General features: G+C 44.3%; 1 protein-coding gene across 21 annotated transcripts in view; it reads right to left on the bottom strand.

Annotated features, from left to right (window-relative positions):
* Positions 1-18,680, bottom strand: part of PITPNM2 (phosphatidylinositol transfer protein membrane associated 2) — a 124,394-nt gene that overhangs the window by 66,728 nt on the left and 38,986 nt on the right. For 6 of the 21 annotated variants that reach the window (XM_086855285.1, XM_086855273.1, XM_086855293.1 and 3 more), the window contains exon 3: positions 1,515-1,555. The exons of the other annotated variants lie outside the window; for them this stretch is intronic. The gene's annotated coding sequence lies outside the window, so the exon portion shown is untranslated. The remainder of the gene's footprint in view (positions 1-1,514; positions 1,556-18,680) is intronic. 21 annotated transcript variants of the gene reach the window in all.

Genomic DNA, 18,680 nt, shown 5'->3' with positions numbered 1-18,680 from the left:
AACGCCCCAGCAGCAGAAACCCACCTCAGGCCACGGCTGCTGCATCCCTTTTTCAACAGAGAAGAAAAGGCCCCAGACACAGAGAACAACTATAATGAGCTTTTTCCAGCCTCACACAGGAGGTTCATTTTATGCCATTATAAAGTTAAAAAGAAAGCTCATCATGGAGGGTCACACAGCAGCTGGTAGCAGAAGCAGGTCCCAGCCCCAGGTCTCAGGTTCTGATCACCCCCTGCCTGCTCAAGGCTGTGGTCTCTGTAGAAGCTGAGAAAAGTCTCCCCCATGAAAAAGCACGCTTGTGAGCTAAGGATTGGTATCTTTGACTCAGCTGTTGAGCAATTTTCCTTGCGATATTTTCACATCACCAAGAAATTTAAGATAATGAACAGAAACAACTGTAAGAAAACCAAGCGAAAACTGTAACAGCAAAAGGATGAGCGAAGGCATTACCTGGAGACCTCACCTACCTCCCTAAAGACCTTCCTGAGGTTCTCTACATCGCCTTTATCCCCCAAGAAGATACTTCCTTGAAGAAAGCGATAGCAAAGAGATGTCAGCACTGACCCCAAGCGGATCAAACACTTGGACTTTGGGAAGCAACACCAGGCTTAGCAGCTCGGCCACCTTCCCTCTCCTGCAGAGCTCCCTGGAGGAGGACACAGCGCTCTCCCATGACTGGAAGCGCTGCATACTTACTGTGCTTGGATTTATTTATGCCTTTAGAAGCTGCAGCATAAATGGGAAATAGATACCCAGGGCCTAAGTCAGCAGTTTTCAAAGGCAGCCTCACGCTCACACCTTGATTAATGCGGCAGTTTCCCTCCTGGCCCAGAGCAGTCTTGCTCAGCTTTATCTGTCCAGAGTGGCACTGCTGCAAAGACCATGTCCCTTGTCACTCTGATCCTGCTGGTCCACAGTGTCCCTGCCTCTCAGAAGCTTTCCACAAGTATCTACAGGTTGTCAAACCTTGTGCAGCCCTCACTCACCAGCCTTGCCTGCCCAACCCTCTCCAGGAGCTGTGACACACAGAGCCTGAGATCCAGCACAGGGACCAGCACAGCTTGGCAACTGTCCTGCCCACATCCCACTGCCAGCTCCATGGGAAGGAGCACAGGACAGAGAGGAACTTCTTGATTTGTGAGCACACTCTAGGCTGGAGCGTGTCACTGCAAATCTCTCATGACTGACCACTACTCTGTAAAGGTCAGGGGAAAACACAATTAATGAGGCTTTTCCAAGCAGATGAATAATGAGTGCTCGTATTTTACCATTCCCTTCTCTCCCATCCTTGCCCAACCCCACCAAAGTGATCTCTCCAGTGGAACTGATTCAAGACACACCTACACTGAAAGGTTAAAAAGCCTCAACATTTCTATTTAGTAGCTTTATGGCCACAAAACACTCATCACAACTCTCAAAACTGTCACACACACACACACACGAGCACTAAACTGAAGAGACAGAACGAGCTTTTGAAAATCAGCAGTTTTCAATTTTCATAGTGTGGCTCGTACCTGCTCACTGACAGCTAAGCAGATTTAAAAACTCATCAAGCCTGGGGAGAAAAAGAAAAAATAGATCAAAAGTTAAAGCTCCTTAAAAGTGCACAGTTCACATGCTCTCAGCTCCAAGGCCACTGTGTCAGTGCCTGACTCTCGGCGGGGTCGTTCATCTTAATCGCCCATCTCATCTGTCACATCTTCAGAGAAGAATTACCATGCAGATGTTTGCACATCCGAGTTTCATGACTGAGCTTAGATCCCATCTGACAGTGAATCAGCAGCTGATGAACAAGTGCCCACACTGCAAAACTGCAGCAATCCTTCCAATGCTGGAGCAGCTGGAGCTCCCCGTGAGGCTGGCACTGCCTGCAACATAGCCAGGGGACAGGGAAGGGGAGAGGAGGACAAGGAAAACACGAGCATTTGTGGAAATCAGCTTGTCCCAGGTGTAGAGCAAGCTCCAGAGCTCTCAGAGGCAGCAGCACAGCGAGGGGCTGAGGACAAACACTGCTTGGTAAGACAGGGTGAACAAGTCGCATTTACAGTACTTGATCTTTTTTTCCATTATTAGATACAATTTGACGTCACTTATAGAATTTAAGAGCTCATTGTAAAGCAGACGTTTATTACAACTGAAGGATGGAAGCAGTCCAAATGCAATATAGCGACACTGGAGCTATTAAATCTTGTTATAGTTCACTGGGCAGCCAAACACTGGCTTGAAGCAACTTGAGGAGAAGGGGAGGGGGGAAAGTAACACCACAGCAAAGTGTGCACAACACCCACCACCTTTTCTGCTTAAAATGTTCTCAGATATTGTGCTGGTTTATTGTACTTTCCATTCCTATTACAGCTTTAACACCTGGGAGAGGAAAAACTGACTCCCTTCCTTCTGCTTTGTAAGTGATGCTGTGGTGCAAAGCCAGCCAGCCCTCCCCATGCAGACACCGACTCCAGGGGGATCAGGTGAAGTCCATCAGCTGAACTTTGGATGGAAAATTAACATTTCAAGTCCTGCCGTGCCTGGAGGTTATGCAATAATGAACTAATAAAGAAGCCATTAAAAGAACTAATAAGCACACTCAAGCCACAGATGAGTTCAGAGGGAAAGACAAACCAGCCCCTAATCCTTTTGCTGATAGTGGGGATAAAGATGAATATTAAAAAGAACGCTGACATTTAAGTGTAAACGTTTCCAAGTAGTCTGCATGAGGAGAGCAGCCACAAACCCCAGTGTCTTGTGGCCAGGCTGCAGAGCCTGGTGAGCTGAAGGAACTGAGCAGACCCTGCTTTTAATGGGGATGCTCTTAGTCCAAGACTCAGCATTATCCACTGGAAACAGGCCAACATTACACGCACAGATACATAAATATAGATGTGTAATATGTATTTTATATATAGACACGTATATATAGACACACATATATATACACACACACGGGGAAACAAAAATAAAAGCAGCACTGACAGTGTGGTAAGTACAGCATGTTGGCTGAAAACTGACTGAAAATTGCTGGCAGCTCATTAAACTACTGTAAAGAAAAATCTATGGAATGCCCCAGGCAAACAGCATGGACAGAATTTTTCTTTGGTTGGTGGCACATCCATTAGTCTGAAGGGCCACTGGCATGCATCAGCCTGCACACTGTGGGCAGCAGTGGCAGGGAGATGGGAGGCAGGCCAAGTTTAAAAACAAACCCATCTAATTTCTCAGGTAGCCTCCCTGGGAGGTTACTGCATTTACAGCTGTGGGTACAACAATCCCTCTTCCTGACAGAACTCAGGAGGGGGAGCACAAGGGAGCTTGGTGCAGTTCCCACCAGCTGGTCAAGGCTTCACTCTTATTAAGTAGTAAAATCCCAACCACAAATCCATCCAGGCTCTTAATGTCCATGTCCACACCACCCCTGTTCTCTTTCTCTCCATCAGTAGCTGCACTGGAAATCACAGTTTTCTATTAAAACATCAAGAGCAGAAAGTCATGAAAACTCCCACTCTTTCATCTTGCCAGTCACTAAGCATGAAAGTAAGAAACTGAGAGCAGGAAGGCTGCAGTCCAAAGCTCGATGTATTTCCTGTGACTCTCATTCCTACCCCTCCGCACAAGGCACTTGAAATCCACTCAGTCCCAAACCCATCACAGCCATATCCCCCTCCCCTGGAATGGCAACCACAGCACTCATTCCCCATTTTACAGCTTATTCATGGGTCTTTATGTTCATCTTTTCCAACCTACAGTCCATTTCAGGCTATTTCTCAATGTTAATTTGAATTTTTATTTCCCAATACTTGCAGATCCATTAAACTTGCTTTTGGGACACAAAAACGGAATTTTGGATTTTGAGTCAACATTGGACAGACCTTGGATTGCTTCTTCAGTAACTCCCTATTCAAACTGAAAAGGGCCATCAACAGCTACTCCACTTTTTCAGTAGTTACAGTCCTGATGGAAATAACATTTTATTCCCTCACTTAAGCAAATATCATGTGGAACAGGAAATGAGCATTCAAAGCTGGTTTAAAAAGACTATTTCATGGAGGAAAACACTGTACCACTGCAAAGGCAGTGTTAGAGCACTGTAATACTTCACACTGGTTTCATTAGGCTGAGACTTGTCTTGCCTAAAGGCAAAATGGGGATAAAGAAAATAAGTCCCACTCCATCAGAAGAAACTTGTAATGACACCTAAAATTCTTACATGGGGAACAAGACAGACACAGCAGTGAAGGCTGATGAATAATGGTGCAATTGAGGTGGAAAGTACAGGGCCATTTTGCACAAGAGCAGTAAATGTTTAACATCTCTGTCGCGTCTTTCATCCGTAACACCAACAGATTAACAAGGTTTCTGTGGCTGGGTAATTTCTTTGGAGTTTTGATCTTGGAAATAATTACACTAAATATTTCATAAGTGCCTTTGAAAGTTTTTTGTTTTTTTTTTTTTTAATAAAGAAAAAAGAATCACTTGCTGCTCTTGGATTGCAGCAGGGTAATCAAAGTGCACAGCTAATCAATAACCACTTTCAGTTCATTATTCAGCACATTTTGGGCTGATGTTTTTTCTTCCCCTCTACCATTCCACATCCCACATATAGAGTGATGGTGCATTTTTAAACCATCACATCTTACTGCTTTTGCAAATCATCCTCAATGCTAACCACAACATGGAACACCCAGCCTCTAAATACCACCCACATCATTTAGAGGGTTCTGCGGTGTTTCCAGCTGAGCAGATCCTGGGTGTTTCCAGCTGAGGCAGAGGAGGCTGAAGTGCCAGACCAGTTCCATTTCTTTAGCTGGGGTATCAAATTGCTGGGTAATTTCTGTCCCTCATTCCTCTTTGAGAAGTCTAAAGAAGGACAGAGCTTTGTCAGCCACTTAGCTCGAGTGCTCTGGGACAGCTCCAGATTCTTCTCTGGGGAGCTGCTGATGGGACCAGAGCCTTGGCTTTGCCCCAGATCCAGATGTTGCCCTGGGGCCACAGCTGCACCTCCACAACACCCAGGGCCTCTGCACATGCTCCCAAACCAGGATGCAATGGCCAGTTCAGGCAAGGAGAGACCTCAGGGACACTGACAGGTGTTATCCACATCCCCAGTTCTCACCTCCTCCGGGAAAACACAACATCCTCCTTCCCCACTCTGCAAGAAATACAACCCAAAGGACACACTATGAACATTTAAAATATAGCTGAACCTGGAAACTGAATTCAGGACTTAAAAAATACTAATAAATGATGAATTCACCTAAGCCAAGGACAGGAGTGGTACCTAAGGAGACAAATGCAGGTACTGGCAAGACAAATGGAAACAACATTCTCTGAGTCACCCACCCAGAGCAGAGCCACAGGAGCAGGAGTGCCTGGCTGGGGCCCAGCTGTGCTCCTTGCAGCAGCTCCTGGTGCTTGAAGGATGCATTAAAGCTCTGCCCTGGCCTCAGGGACAACCACCATTATCCCTCATTTGCAGGGAAATTGAGACATAAGGACAAAAATTACCTGGTCCAATATCCAAGAAAGAATCAGTGAGAAAGCAGATTCAAGATTGGATCCAACTGATTCCACAAAATATTTTTTTTTTAAACAGAGAAGGGAGTGGGGTAGCTCAAGCAAATTCAGTTTTCCTGATAACTGGCACAATTCCACAAGAAAAAATTGTGATGAATTTTTTTTCTTCTTACCAATTGCCTTTCAAGATATCAGCAATTTCTGCAGAAAATAAAACAATTCCTGAAAATACCAAATTTCCCCAAGAGCCCAGAGGTTCTCAGCACACATCTCACCCCATCTCCTGTCACCCCCAAATAAGCCCTTTTCCTGCTGGAAAGCACATGGGAGCTTCAAGAACTTTTCTCTTTTGTTGAAATCTTGGCAGGTGCAGGTTTGGTCGATGCAGTAACTCGAATGAAGACTGGCAGAGCTGCCCAGACAGCCTGTGACACTCAGACCCGCATGGCCACAACCAAGCACTCACCCTCCCCCTTCTAGAAGGGCTACAGACCTCCTGTTTCTACAAATGACAAGGAAAGAAACTACTCAAGATCAAAAAATGCTCAAACTCTCACAACAGCATCCCCAAAACCCCATACAAATAATCCTTGCTGGGGAAAATATTCTCAGATGTAATTAAGTGGTGCCCTGAACCCAATTTTTGCATTAATATCTTGGACATCACAAACCAAACTCACTTTTCAGCTGTCAAATCCTTGACAGGAAAAGGAAACAAAGCTGACAAAACTTTGAAGCAAATCTTTTGGCCTTTAATTCTGACCTGTTGCTGAACCCCTCCCACTGCCACTGGTTTCAGAAAGCCAAGATCTGGCTTCATTCAGAATTCTCTCCAGGAAACAATTCTCTTTTCTACAGAAAATTTCTGGATGTATCAAAGCATTTAAAAGCCATAGAGCACATATTGTGGTTTCAGCCTGACAAAGCAAGCAGAGAGCTTTCCCAAGAGTGGAATTCTCCTGTTCCTTGAGGACTCGTGTGTGGTTTTATTCCTCAAATTAAATGGGATTTCAACCACCTCCTCCAGCTACAAATTAAAGTTTCACAAGTCCATCAGGGTGTCCTGCAACAAGGTGTCACACTGTACTTGTGGGCCAAAAGAAAGCAATTTACTGTAAATTAAAACAAAAGGAACAAAATCTGTTTCCTGATTCCCCAAGATCCATTCAAATAAACTTTCCTTTGTTCCCCAACAAATATCCAAATTGTTTCAGGAATGTTCTTTTTTGAAGTGTCCCTTACAAAACAGTGTTACAAAAGAAAGCTTACTAAGGTTTCAGGCACAAAATTTTCCTTTTCATGAGATGCACCATGGGATGGAAACCTTGTTCCAGCCTGACAGCAGCTGAGGAAGCAAAGCAGGGAGCAGAAAGTGTCCAACCCCCTGGGTTCAGATTTCAGGGATGGCTCTGACAGAGTGGTGCAGTTCCCTGTCCTGGCTTTCCAGCTCCTGCCATGGCCTGGCCAGCTGTTTCACACCTTGGGAATTTCTCCATCCTGGCTGACCCAGCTCTGTCAGCTCTCGGATTGCAGGAGTGCTGCACAGCCCCACATGCCCTTCGCTAAAGGGCATTACAGTATTTATATCTGACATAAATCTGCTTTGTAAACAGTGACCTGATTCAGGAGCTGGGCTTTCTTAGACAGCCACATCCAGAGCACATGTGTCTGCTGGTCCTGAGGGACACCCTCTGAAAAACCTCAGAACCTCAGAGAAGTCAAAACCACCCAAAGCTGGAGGGTTTGGCATATCCACAACAAAATGTGACACAGGAGCCAAAGGACTTCAACATTCCAGCTTGATCACAACATGGCACGAAGAAAAGGACAATTAGTCTGTGCAAAAAAAAGCTTCCTGCAGCCTACAAGTAATGCAATATCTGAGGGACATTAAAGTTTGGACAGTTTAGTCCAAAATTCACTGCAAATGCTGGCTCACAGTCAAAACAATCAGGAGCTGAACTGAAAATAATACCAAAGTTCTCACTCCAGGCACCAGATTCGGTTTTCTCATCTCATTTCTATTCTTCTGTTTGCTGCCAATTCAAAGAACTGTGACCAAAAAAATCAGCCCATTAGTCTTGTTATTAGAAGTGTTAAGCTCTTATTTACGAAGCTAAGTGTTAGCCACTGAGTCCATAAATTACAGCTAGAGTACATAAGGAAGCAGTCATGACATAACCCCAATTCAATCTGAACCAGGCCACCACAGTCAAAGAAGTGTTTCTCAAAATGTTAATTAATTTTTAAAAGAATGGATTAAAGGGGGTTCTCAATTAAAAGAATACTTTAAGGAGACAAGCTAGAGAGGATTGTCCACTTTATTAATACAGCAATTTAACAGCTATTCAACATGTAATAACTTCTCATTAAAAGTCAACCCTCCCCCTTCTCCAGCAGATTAGCCACCCATTTGTCAGACACAATACAGCTTCATTAGCCTAAAAGTTCCATTTCTGCTCTTCCACAGATTTGCTTTTATTTTGCTTCTGTCAGTAAGCAAAAATCCTGAATGACAGCAAAGTCCAGAAATCAATAACACAAACAGTGCCTTGCTCCTCCACAGGTTCCAGAGGGTGTTGGAAGCAGCATTCCCAGCAATGCCAGCAGTGACAGCACACACAGTCAACTCCTGCAAGAGCCAGGTAGGAACCTTGGGATCAACCTAAACAACACTGCCCAAACACACAGAGGTTCATCCATGAGCTGTACCTTGCCTAGAAGGGCTCACAAATGATATCTTTTCACCAAGGATTACCCACCAGCACCCCACAGCCTGCTTGGAATTGGAATGTGTCATTGAAAAGAGGATATACAGCAATTCTACCAGAAGCTTCCCACTGCAACCTTGAGTTTTTGGGTTAAGCATTGTCATCATGTGGAACACACAAGCAGACACCTCCTTCTGGCTGGGTGTTCAGCCAGTGCTGAGGCTCCACAGACCTGCCCAGGTGGGAACTCACACAGGGACAGCAGGGACAAGTCCTGGGGCTGGGCAGCAGCAGCACACAGTTCTCAACACCTCTGAGAAACGTGCACCCAGGTGTCCTGGAGACACAGCAAAGCTCCTGTAAGGGCAGCCTGCAGCTCAAGGAGATCCCTGTGATTGCAGTGGGAAAGTTGGAGCACTGAGTGGAGAAGCTCCACACCAGAGCAGAACAGCAGCAGCCCCGTGCTCCGTGTCAGCCTCGCTGCTGCAGCCACAGCCGGATTCTGCATGGATTTCACTGCAGGATCAGAGCTCTAGGAAGCCCTTCTTAAAAGGTAACAGAAACTGAAAGAGGTTACAGCTAAGGCTAATACCATCCAAAAGCTAAAGCAAACAAAAACATCCCAGTCTAAGATTTATCTGCAGACACCATTCTTAAGACAATTAACAGACACATGTCCAGGCTTCAATAAAAAGGGACACCTTTCCTGCAGCTCCTGCAATTTTCAGGAATGAAGCCAGACATCAGAAGAGCAGGAAGTTCAGGATATATACAGCATTAGTTTCCAAGAGAATATTTATCATGTCACGTGAGACCAGCATTTTTAGCCAACTTGAGAGAAAATAGACAAGCTGCAAAGCTGCCCTAAAAATACCAGTCACGATAATTACAAAGAAGAAAAGCAATGGCAATACTAACAATCCATACTTTTAGTGACAAGCTGCTAACAATTTCTTTTAATTACACAAACCACTGCCAGAAGATTATCTCAGCTGCTCAGGTGTGCAATTCATGTTTTAAAAAAAAAGGAAAAAGCATCAATAATTATGTAAATCCAGGACCTCATCCTCCCTGTTCTCCCAGTAAAACACAAGCTTTTGCCAAGAACCAACTGCCCCTCCTTCCTCAGGACAGCACTATTCAGCTTCAGCATTTTTAGTAAAATTGATAAAGAGCAAAACAATCCAAGACATAATAAGAGCTTAATTTATCATAGTCTAGAGGTGGAGAGGGAAGAGCCTGGCTGACAGGAGCCACTCTGGTGCCTCCCTGGCCACATGTTGGTGGCTGTGGCTCTTCCCAAGGCACAAACCAGCAGCAGCTCCTGTAATCAGTAACTGCAGGGCTTGAAGGAGTCAACAGTTGTAACAGAAGATTTATTTTTGTCGCTAAAATCAGCGAGGATGACTCACAATAGGCGAGGGAGCCTCGTTGATGAGTTTCATTTTATACAGTCACTTTTCACCTTTGATTCTCAAAAATACCGAGTGACAATAACGACAATAGAGTATAATAGTCTTAATTAGCTAATGGGAGAGAAAACTTCAAAGTTCCACGCTAACCAGAATTGTTACTTCTAAAAATGCAATGCGGTTGATCCCTGTGTATCTCTGAAATTAGAAGAGAAAGAAGAATGACCATTTCTCTTCTGCACATTCAGCAACAACATCCCAACAGCCCCATCAGGAGAAAGAACACGAGCAAGAGCTGTTCAGAGACCTGGCTTCAGGATGATTTACTGCTAAATACATTAGAAGCATCTCCCACTGACAAAATAAATAGGTCTGACTGTATCAAAAACCAAGCAAATCATTGCCTTCTCAAGCACAGGTTAATGCATTTTTCCCCAGCAATGATAAAGAGGACAAAAGGACAATGGCAAGCTTTGAAAATGACTTGCCAACTAAGTGATGGCTCAATAATTATGTTTTGGAAAATTTTCTTTTTATTTCACACCACTGAAACCACTATCAAAGCTACTGAAAGCACCAGCAACTAAGAGAAGCTAATGTGAAACTTGCTCTCTTGACTTGACCAAAGCAAAGCGCTGTGCAGGAGAAGGGACTTGGTAAAGTCAAATTTAGGACAACCACTACCGCTCTTTAAAGCACCAAAGTTGGTTGGAATCTTTATTTAGGACTAAAGTCCAGTAGCTTTCCTCTGAATAGGGGATCACATGGAAGCTATTTTCTTTGTGGAGGTTATTTTGAGCTGAAAATATTTTCCAGTTCCATGCTGACAGACAGATTATAACTACACTGTTTTGCAGAATAATGGACAAGTTTTTGAAGCCTGTCACAGGGGAAAGTAGAGAAGGCAGCGTTTTTCTCTTTACTGTATTTATTCCTGCAGGAGTTTACTCTTTCAAAATAAGGTCATGTGCTCCTTTAGCACAAAAGGACCCGACTGAGCAGACCCCAGCTATTTGTCCCAGGCAAGATGAGATGATCAGATTAGCCAAACAGTTACAAATTGCACACATCTGAAGGAGAAGGAAGTAATTTTCTCATATTCCTCTCCCTGGCAAGATTTCCAAAACAGCAGTGTCAGCCTCCCTAACACTTCCCAGTGCTGAGCTCCTCCAGCGTTCAGGGACAAATTCCTCTGGAAGCCCCAGGTCAGCTTGTCACATTTATTGGAGAAAATGGTTTGCTAAGATGATGTGGTAAAAGCCTGCATTAATACCTCCAGCTCCATCTACACCTCCAGCAATGTTCCCTAAGAGTTTTCCTGTGATTGGCTACAAAAACCCTCCTGGGAGAGGCTCCTCCACTCTCCCCACCCAAACCAGTATGCACTGGGCGCAGCACAAGGGGTGATCCCAGGACAAGGACACAGGGGATGATTTACTGTGTTCCTGTTGCATCTTTCACCCTGAGTGGCCCAGCACCTTTTCCTGCAGAAATGCTGCCAGAGCAAGAGCAAGGTGAGCACCCAGGCAAAAAACTGTGGAGCATAAAGAGGTTTTCAAAACAGAGAAAACACCCAAGTGTGGCAACTGTCTCCAAAATCCCACCTGAATCCCTTGTTCAGGGTTTGGGGTGCCCTAGGAGTGAAGCTTAAGTTATCACATTCTAAAAAGGGAAGGAGATTAATTAACTAAATTCCTTTATACCTTTGGAGTTCATTTCTTACACCCAAAGATACTCAACACAATCTGCACTAAACAGGCTCTTGAAGAAGCTCCCTGAGCCAGTGCAGCAAATGAGCACAAAGTTACCAGCAAGTCCAACCCTCTTCCAGCTCTTCAGCTTGCAGGTGACTGACAGCATTTCCAGATCAAAAGCCTTGTACAACACGGAACCATCCGCCAGGCAACACCAGACTTTTTGCAGTGAACCGTAAATTGCTCATTTGCGGGAACACAAGGTGCTTCGTTTTCCTCCCTGAGACATCACTAATCCTGTATGCAGGGCTAAAATATCTCTGCTGCCCAGCCTGGTGTTGTCAGTGCTGAGAAATACTGGAAACCAGAGTGCTTTGATTCACACTAAGGACAGCTGAAAGAAATGTCAGCAGTTTTTATTTTTAAATGCATGGAGCGCTGTGCCCAGGGCTAGGAACACTCCCAGTTCCCTCAGATGTTTTAGCACATACCAGTTCCATTGAAAAAGGTGGTGGAGACAAACCTTTCACTCAATAGTGCCCTTCTTGGGGTCAGCCACAGAAATCCCTCTCCTCCTTCATTCCCCAAACCAACTTTCCACGTCTGGGACAGCTCCCAGCTTGCATCAGAGCCCAGGGGACTGGGGATGGTAAAGATCCTCCCTCAAGCTTGTGTGGAAATAATGATTTGTGCAGCTTTTTGACTTAATTGTTTCATCTCCAGAGGATGGAGAAATCATCTCTGACTGACATCCCTGTAAGTGGCACCCCCAGTTAATGTCAAACATCCTCTGCCCCTGTCCTGCAGCACAGAACGAGCACCAAAAAAATACCCAAAAGTTAAGCAATACAGAGACAGACTGTGCTGCATTTGGGAGGGTTACACACACCACCCAAACTTGTGACATTCCCATAGAAACCACAGTGGGAAAAGAGAAAAGCCTCAAAAAAAAAACCTGACAAGATAAAACACACATGGTGAAATCTGTAATTCTGGTGAAAAAAATCTCCATGTGCAAGTTCCTCCCCAGCAGCTCAGGCAGGGCTAACACAGGTAACACCCAAATGATGCCAATAAAGCTTTTTTTTCAATCCCTCAGGCTGCCTGATGGGAATAACCACACATTCCCAGTAGTGGTATTTCAGAAGACAAAGCTGTTTGGTATCAGAAGCAACTTTTTCCCTGTTACTTATGAGCCAGTTCTTGTCGTTAAGTGTCACTACAAACAAAGGGATTTTCTAAACTTTTCCTTAGAATGTAAAGCCTTTTAGAACATACATTTTCCTCAGGAGCAGGACCAGTTAAGCAAGTAGATATTGGGATGTGCAAGGTAAGTAATTGATTTTTTTCAGTCAAATACACATCCCTGTAGGAAAAAAAACTCCAAGAAAAAACCCCCACATTATTACCAAGAGCACACAAGTTCAGCTAATTGGCCACTTTCAGGAAAAAAAGAAAAAAATTTAAAAACTTAAATGTTCTATCACACACACACACTTCCCTACTTCAGACAAGTCTTTCTGTGTGACATCAGAAAAAGGAAAAAGAAGAAAAGGGAAGAAAAAGACAGGAATGCTTAGCAATGGCTTTTCTACTGCTCGGGGTGCTCTGCTCATGCTCTGGAAATATTCCGGTCATATTCCAGTGCTTGGCAGCTCCACCAGGAAAGGCACCAACGTGCATGGAAGGAGGTTGTTTGTTACAAACTGAATCATTCCCTGATGCATCTCCAGACAGGGGAATAACATCCACAGCGTGCCTGGTGCTAAGCTCAGTTGACTGCACACCCCTGAGCTCTACCACAAAAGCCAGAAATCAAATCCAATCCCAAATCCAGGAGGTTTGGAAGTGAATCTGGACACCAAGACTCTTCTGCTCATCCAAGTCTCCATCCCAGCAGGAATTCCACATGAATCTCACTCTCCTGGGAACCCAATGCTCCTGTTTTTTCCCAAAAACTTTACCAGCAGCATCTTTTATGCAGAGCACATGATTTTCTGCTTAAGAAAGATAAAAAACAGGATTGCTTTTTGGGTCTTGAGAAATACTTTGGTCTGACAGATGGCTTTTTTTCTGGAATTAGTTTCTAAATATATACTCTACCTACCACGCCATCAAAGGCAGGGCTAAAGACACTAACCAGTCAATGCATTAAACAGTTTATCCTGTTAGAGGTTTTACAGCTACTTAATAATGAGTTTTGGTAACCATTGCCTGTATGTGTTTATTACTGTAAAACAGTCTTTAAAAAATATATATAATCTGTAATAGCATAACCTTTCCCTTCAGCTGCATAAAAATGCTGTACTCCAATCAATATCATCTGTAGCAAGAAACTAAAAAAAGATCAGCAGAAGCCATAAAGCACAGTAAATTACGTTCAGGGAACAGCTCTACTGCCACCATATTTTATAGAAATTCTATTTAATATTCACACATAGAAAAAAATTAGATATACAGGGGAAAAAAAGCAGATCTGGACAGGAGATAAAGCAAGTAAGTTGTGTTGTCTGACAAGTGGGATAAGAAAAGCAGAAGGGTAGACTGAATCTGACCTTTAAGGGTCAGTCACATTTTCCATGTGCTGCTAAAGATCTCTCCCCAGGGGGAGGACGGGACAGCAAGAGAATCAATTCATACAAAAACCCATCAGTGTTTACATCAAGTAACCAGTGAGAAAATATTATTTTATGAATCAGAGCAAATCTCCCATTACTTATCTGTACAAGAGGAAAGTTTAGCATCGCCCTGCCAATATTTTGGTGTTTGAAGGTTTTACACATCTCAGAGTCTGAAAACAGCCAGGCCTTTCCATCACACAAAATAACAAGCATTCCTCCCACTCCGAATCCAGAGGCACTGAAGGGCACCACAGCAGCTGAGTTCACAGAGCACCAGAAGAGCACAAGCATTCTTTAGCCAATAACAACAAAATTCAAAACAAAGCTACAAATATAAACTCAACCCGCACTGTGAGCCCACTGCTTAGGGAACAAGTTATTGCTCTTTATCTTTACTGACCTTCCTGAGCAAAAATTCATGAAGAGATGCTGACACAAGGAATCAAAGTTGCTGCCACCTTAGCACCTGGACACAGGAGCCTGGCTTATACATATAGGCTTATACCCCAGATCCCCCACCAGCAGCATCTCCAACCAGTAAGGAATCAGGTGTTTATTAAGAATAGCTGGGTATCCAAAACAAACAGGTTGAAAATGTGGATAAACTTAGTACATCTTAAGGGGAAAAAAATAAATAAAAAAGGTGCAAACCCCCCTGCTTTTTCTGCTTGTTCCTTTCACAAAAGCTTGGAACATCTGCAGGAACTGCCTCTCCAAGTCTATCCCAGGGTTTACTTACTATTTATTCCCAGACAAATTTCAAACCAGCAGCCCTTGGCAGAGCTGTCTGAGGTGACCCTGTGGCTGCCCCACCTCCGGCTGCGTTCCCAAACATTCCCAGGCTGCAGGTCCTGTGAAAGGTGCCAGCACCAGCCCTCCTCCTCCTCTGCAAATGCTGCTTATCTCACCTACAGCCAAGATTTCTTTCTTTTCTGGTCTAAGGCTACTTCCAATCAGAGTCGGGAAGATGAAAGGAAAGCAGACACAGAGGCATGGCTGGAAGTAGAAGTAATTAGGATGTTGGAAACCAAATCAAAACAGAAGATACAGCTTTTAAGAAGTCCTCCTCTATTAATCTCAGGCTGAGAGAGGGATAAAAATGGTTCTATTCCAATGATGATCTTTGAAGAAAAATCTCAGAATTTGGCACAAGGAGAAAAGGTAACTCTCAAACTGGAGAATTAAGCAGTACTTACATTTATTCTCATTTCTTTAGCTAAGCCAGGTACAATTACCTCCAATGCATGCTTCCATGCACAACTCAAAAATCAGGAATATCCCTCATCTAAGTCTAAAAGAGGAACTTGAGACACCATAGCCAGGTGATGCTCCCCATAAAGAGAAAACACAGCAATACTGTCATTTTATCTGAAAAGCTAGTGATTTAGGGTTGTTGTTTTTCCAGGGATTTTTGTTTAATGGCACACTTTTTTCTTTCTACCTTTCTGCCAGCTTCCCTAGAAGAAAACAAAACAAACCTCTATGACTAATCCATTGCCTTGCCAGCTGACAGAAACCACGGTGTTACCACATTTCAAATAAAATTACAATTTTAAGGGGAAAATGTAGAAGCGCATTCTGGTCCTTTGCCTTCCCCCTCATCCCCGAGCCATTACCCTGCACTGACATCCTTCATGAGCCAGGGCTGGAGCTGTTCCCTTCGCTTGAGGGAAGCCTCAACACTTCAATGATGCCCTGACCAGACAGAAAATCCACGTCAGGACAGAGAGGGAACTGCTTCTGCCACCCACAACTGGTGTGAGAAGTTGCCATGGAGGAAAGGGAACTGCTCAAGTGTCTTGAGGTACCGTGAGACACTACAGCCAAATCAGAGGGAATACATAAGCAAATGGATTCAAGTGCTCCCACAAACCTGAAGCTTCCAGACAAGAAATTACCAGTAATTACTAATAATATAATTTTCATGCAACACTCATCAGCATGAACCAGTTCTGTCCTCACAACAAAGAGGAACAACAAAAGCCACAAACAGTTACTGAATTAGCTTATTAAGATCTCTGGGATTTTTTTGAACCTTCCTAACAATCAAAATTGGTCTGAATGCACAAACATAATTACAATAAAAAGCCCTAGATGTCTTCTGGACACGGCAGCATCAGATCCAACATCATATTGCAGAGACCTCACACTGAGGAATCTCTTCTAAGGGATGAAGGCTGCTCCTCTGGAGTCACTGCCCATCCTGCTCCTTCACAGGAAGGACTGCAGCACAGGAGGAATTTCAGAAGCTGCTCCTCCAGTTTCAAACATGCTCCTCTTTAAAAGAGTACACACTTACCAAATGCCAGGGGTGGCCAAGCAGACTGTCCAGGGCATAGCACAGTGAAACAAACAAACAAACAAACACACCTAGCAGCAAAAAAAGAGAGCCCAAAGGCTGCAGCTGATTTTCCTGCTGTGCCTGTCGCTATTTCCCATCAAATCACAGCCCTGTAAGGCAGAAAGCCCAACCTCGATCAGATGCTCTCCTGGTTAAGAGCCAGACACAGGCAATGTGACCTGTGCACCAAAGCAGACCCGTTTACATCAAAAATTTAACCTCTGGGATGAAAAGATCAGGAGGCCCCTCCTGATGGTGAAAAAGAACCAATCACTTCATCAGTGAGGTGGTCCCAAAGGGAAGAGAGGCACAGCAGGACAGAGCAGGCTTCGTCCAGCTCTGCAGAGCCCTCCCCACTGCCTGGAGCCAGAGCCAGGGCACCTGGAGGGAAGAGGAGCCCTTTGGAGGTTGCTGTGCCCAGCCAGCAGGAGCAGAGCCAGAGCAGGACAGGGCTCATTCCAGAGGCATTTTTAGCACAAAGAAGGGAAGAGTGCAGCAGCTCTCCTGTACTACTGCATCCACCCAGTTTCCAGAATTTCCAACTCTGTAATGATAGGGTTCCTGGAAGAGCACTTCTAACTGGATTAGAGGACATCTCGTGAGCACGCCCTTGGCAGCACCATGACCATGGTGTGGAAAGACTCCTGAGTGCGTGATCCAGGCCCTCAGTAACTCAGTTACAGCCCCTTTTTAGCAGAGGTGAGGGGCAGGTGTTTTAAAAGCAGCTTATTCTTAGGTTTGCTATGTGTTTGAGGGGTTTTTAACATTTTTTTCCTTTGTTCCTTCTTTATAATAGTAAAAAAAATTGCTGGTTTTACTCCAGTCCCAATATTAGTTGTGCTGCTGAGAAAGCTCATGTAGCAGAGCAAAACTCAACTCAATTAAAGATGAAACATGGACTTGGTTTTCTTTTGAGCCGGAAGGACAGAGACTCTCAAGAAGCTTCACCCTACATTAACCAGATTTGGCATTGCCAGACACACTTGCTCAGGGAATTTTTATGGAGTGGAAGAAGAGTTTTTCCACAATGACAAATATTTTATACAGCTGTCCAAATGAAAACACCCATTTGACAGGAGATTCAGCCCATCCTTGGATTCATTCATGCTCTGAACCATGCCCTTAAAAGGAGAGCATGTTATTCTTTTGCATTAAGCAAAGCTGTGTTAAAATGTTTGTTTCTGATGGAACAGGGAGACAGACACCAGGAGGAAGCAAGCTGTGTCTGAAGAGCAGAATTCCTGGCAGATGGGTCAAGAGCAGCAGCTGTGTTCACAGAAAACACACACGTCTTTACATACTTGGGGCTGCCATGTGGAAAACATCACAAGAGATGGTTCACAACGAGGGGAAAAGGGACCGTTTTTGACAGCAGGTATCAGGATGCTGCTCTCCTGAGCCTCTGCAGTGGATGCTGCAGATGATGGCTCATCGGGCAGGGAAAAGGTCAACATTAATAATGGAGCTGCACCAGTTCGTGACAGTCCCAGAAATATCATGAAGAGATACTGATCTTTACTGCAGTGTAATCACCACACACATGAGAACAGCCCCACCTGCCCAAGACTAAGATGAGCCACCAGAGCTCCTAGTCAGGCTTGAATTTCCTTGGCAGCACCCTGTCCCTGTGCACACCAGGAGCACATTTCTCCCACTACCTACACAAGAGATGTGCAAAGGGAGAACCAAAACGTGACACATTCTGGCCTCTGTCCTTGCTGTGAAGCAAATCCTTCTGCAGGGATGACCAAGGAAGACTGAGCCAGAGCAGCCAGAGCCCAATGAGACTGAAATCAGAGTTCACACTTAACAGACAAATGACTCGATTTTAGAGTGCTCATTACACACCACTTTGTGCAGCCAATTCAAAAAGCAGCTCCACATCTTCTCTGCGAGTCAGGCAAAAGGCTGCTGCTGGATTTACTAAACTGTGTCATGGAAAGAGCTACAGATGCCTTATCATTGCTGAAATGTTACAGAGATAAGGTCCATGTGTCAGCTGCCTCCTGGAAACACAGCTAAGGGCACTTTATGCTTATTCTGCACTGAAACCAGTGTATCAAATCTTTTATGCTAATAGTAGTTCCAGACACCCAGCAGAAAATGAGCATCGACATTACCACCACATACTTTGAATTGCCCTGGCCTCAGCAGACTCTCTCTAGCCCTTCTTTCAAGATGTTTTAAGTGGATTATTTTCCCCAAGAAGGGCCAGGGAGACACAGAAATTGTTACAAGCAGGAGTAATGAGTTTAGCAAATCCCTTATGCCAGTTACGCTTAAACTGCTGCCCTAAACGCACTAGGTAGTAACAGTAATTAAATAAGCAACAACATGGTGCTCCCAGGATTTTTTCCACTGAAGGGCTGGAAAGCACTTGAAGCCTTTGTCAT

This window comes from Cyanistes caeruleus, chromosome 18 (assembly GCF_971803275.1).
Source record: "Cyanistes caeruleus chromosome 18, bCyaCae1.hap1.1, whole genome shotgun sequence".
Classification (NCBI taxonomy): domain Eukaryota; kingdom Metazoa; phylum Chordata; class Aves; order Passeriformes; family Paridae; genus Cyanistes; species Cyanistes caeruleus.
The sequence above is the reverse complement of the archived record's forward strand: the minus strand, read 5'-3'. Positions and strand labels throughout refer to the sequence as shown.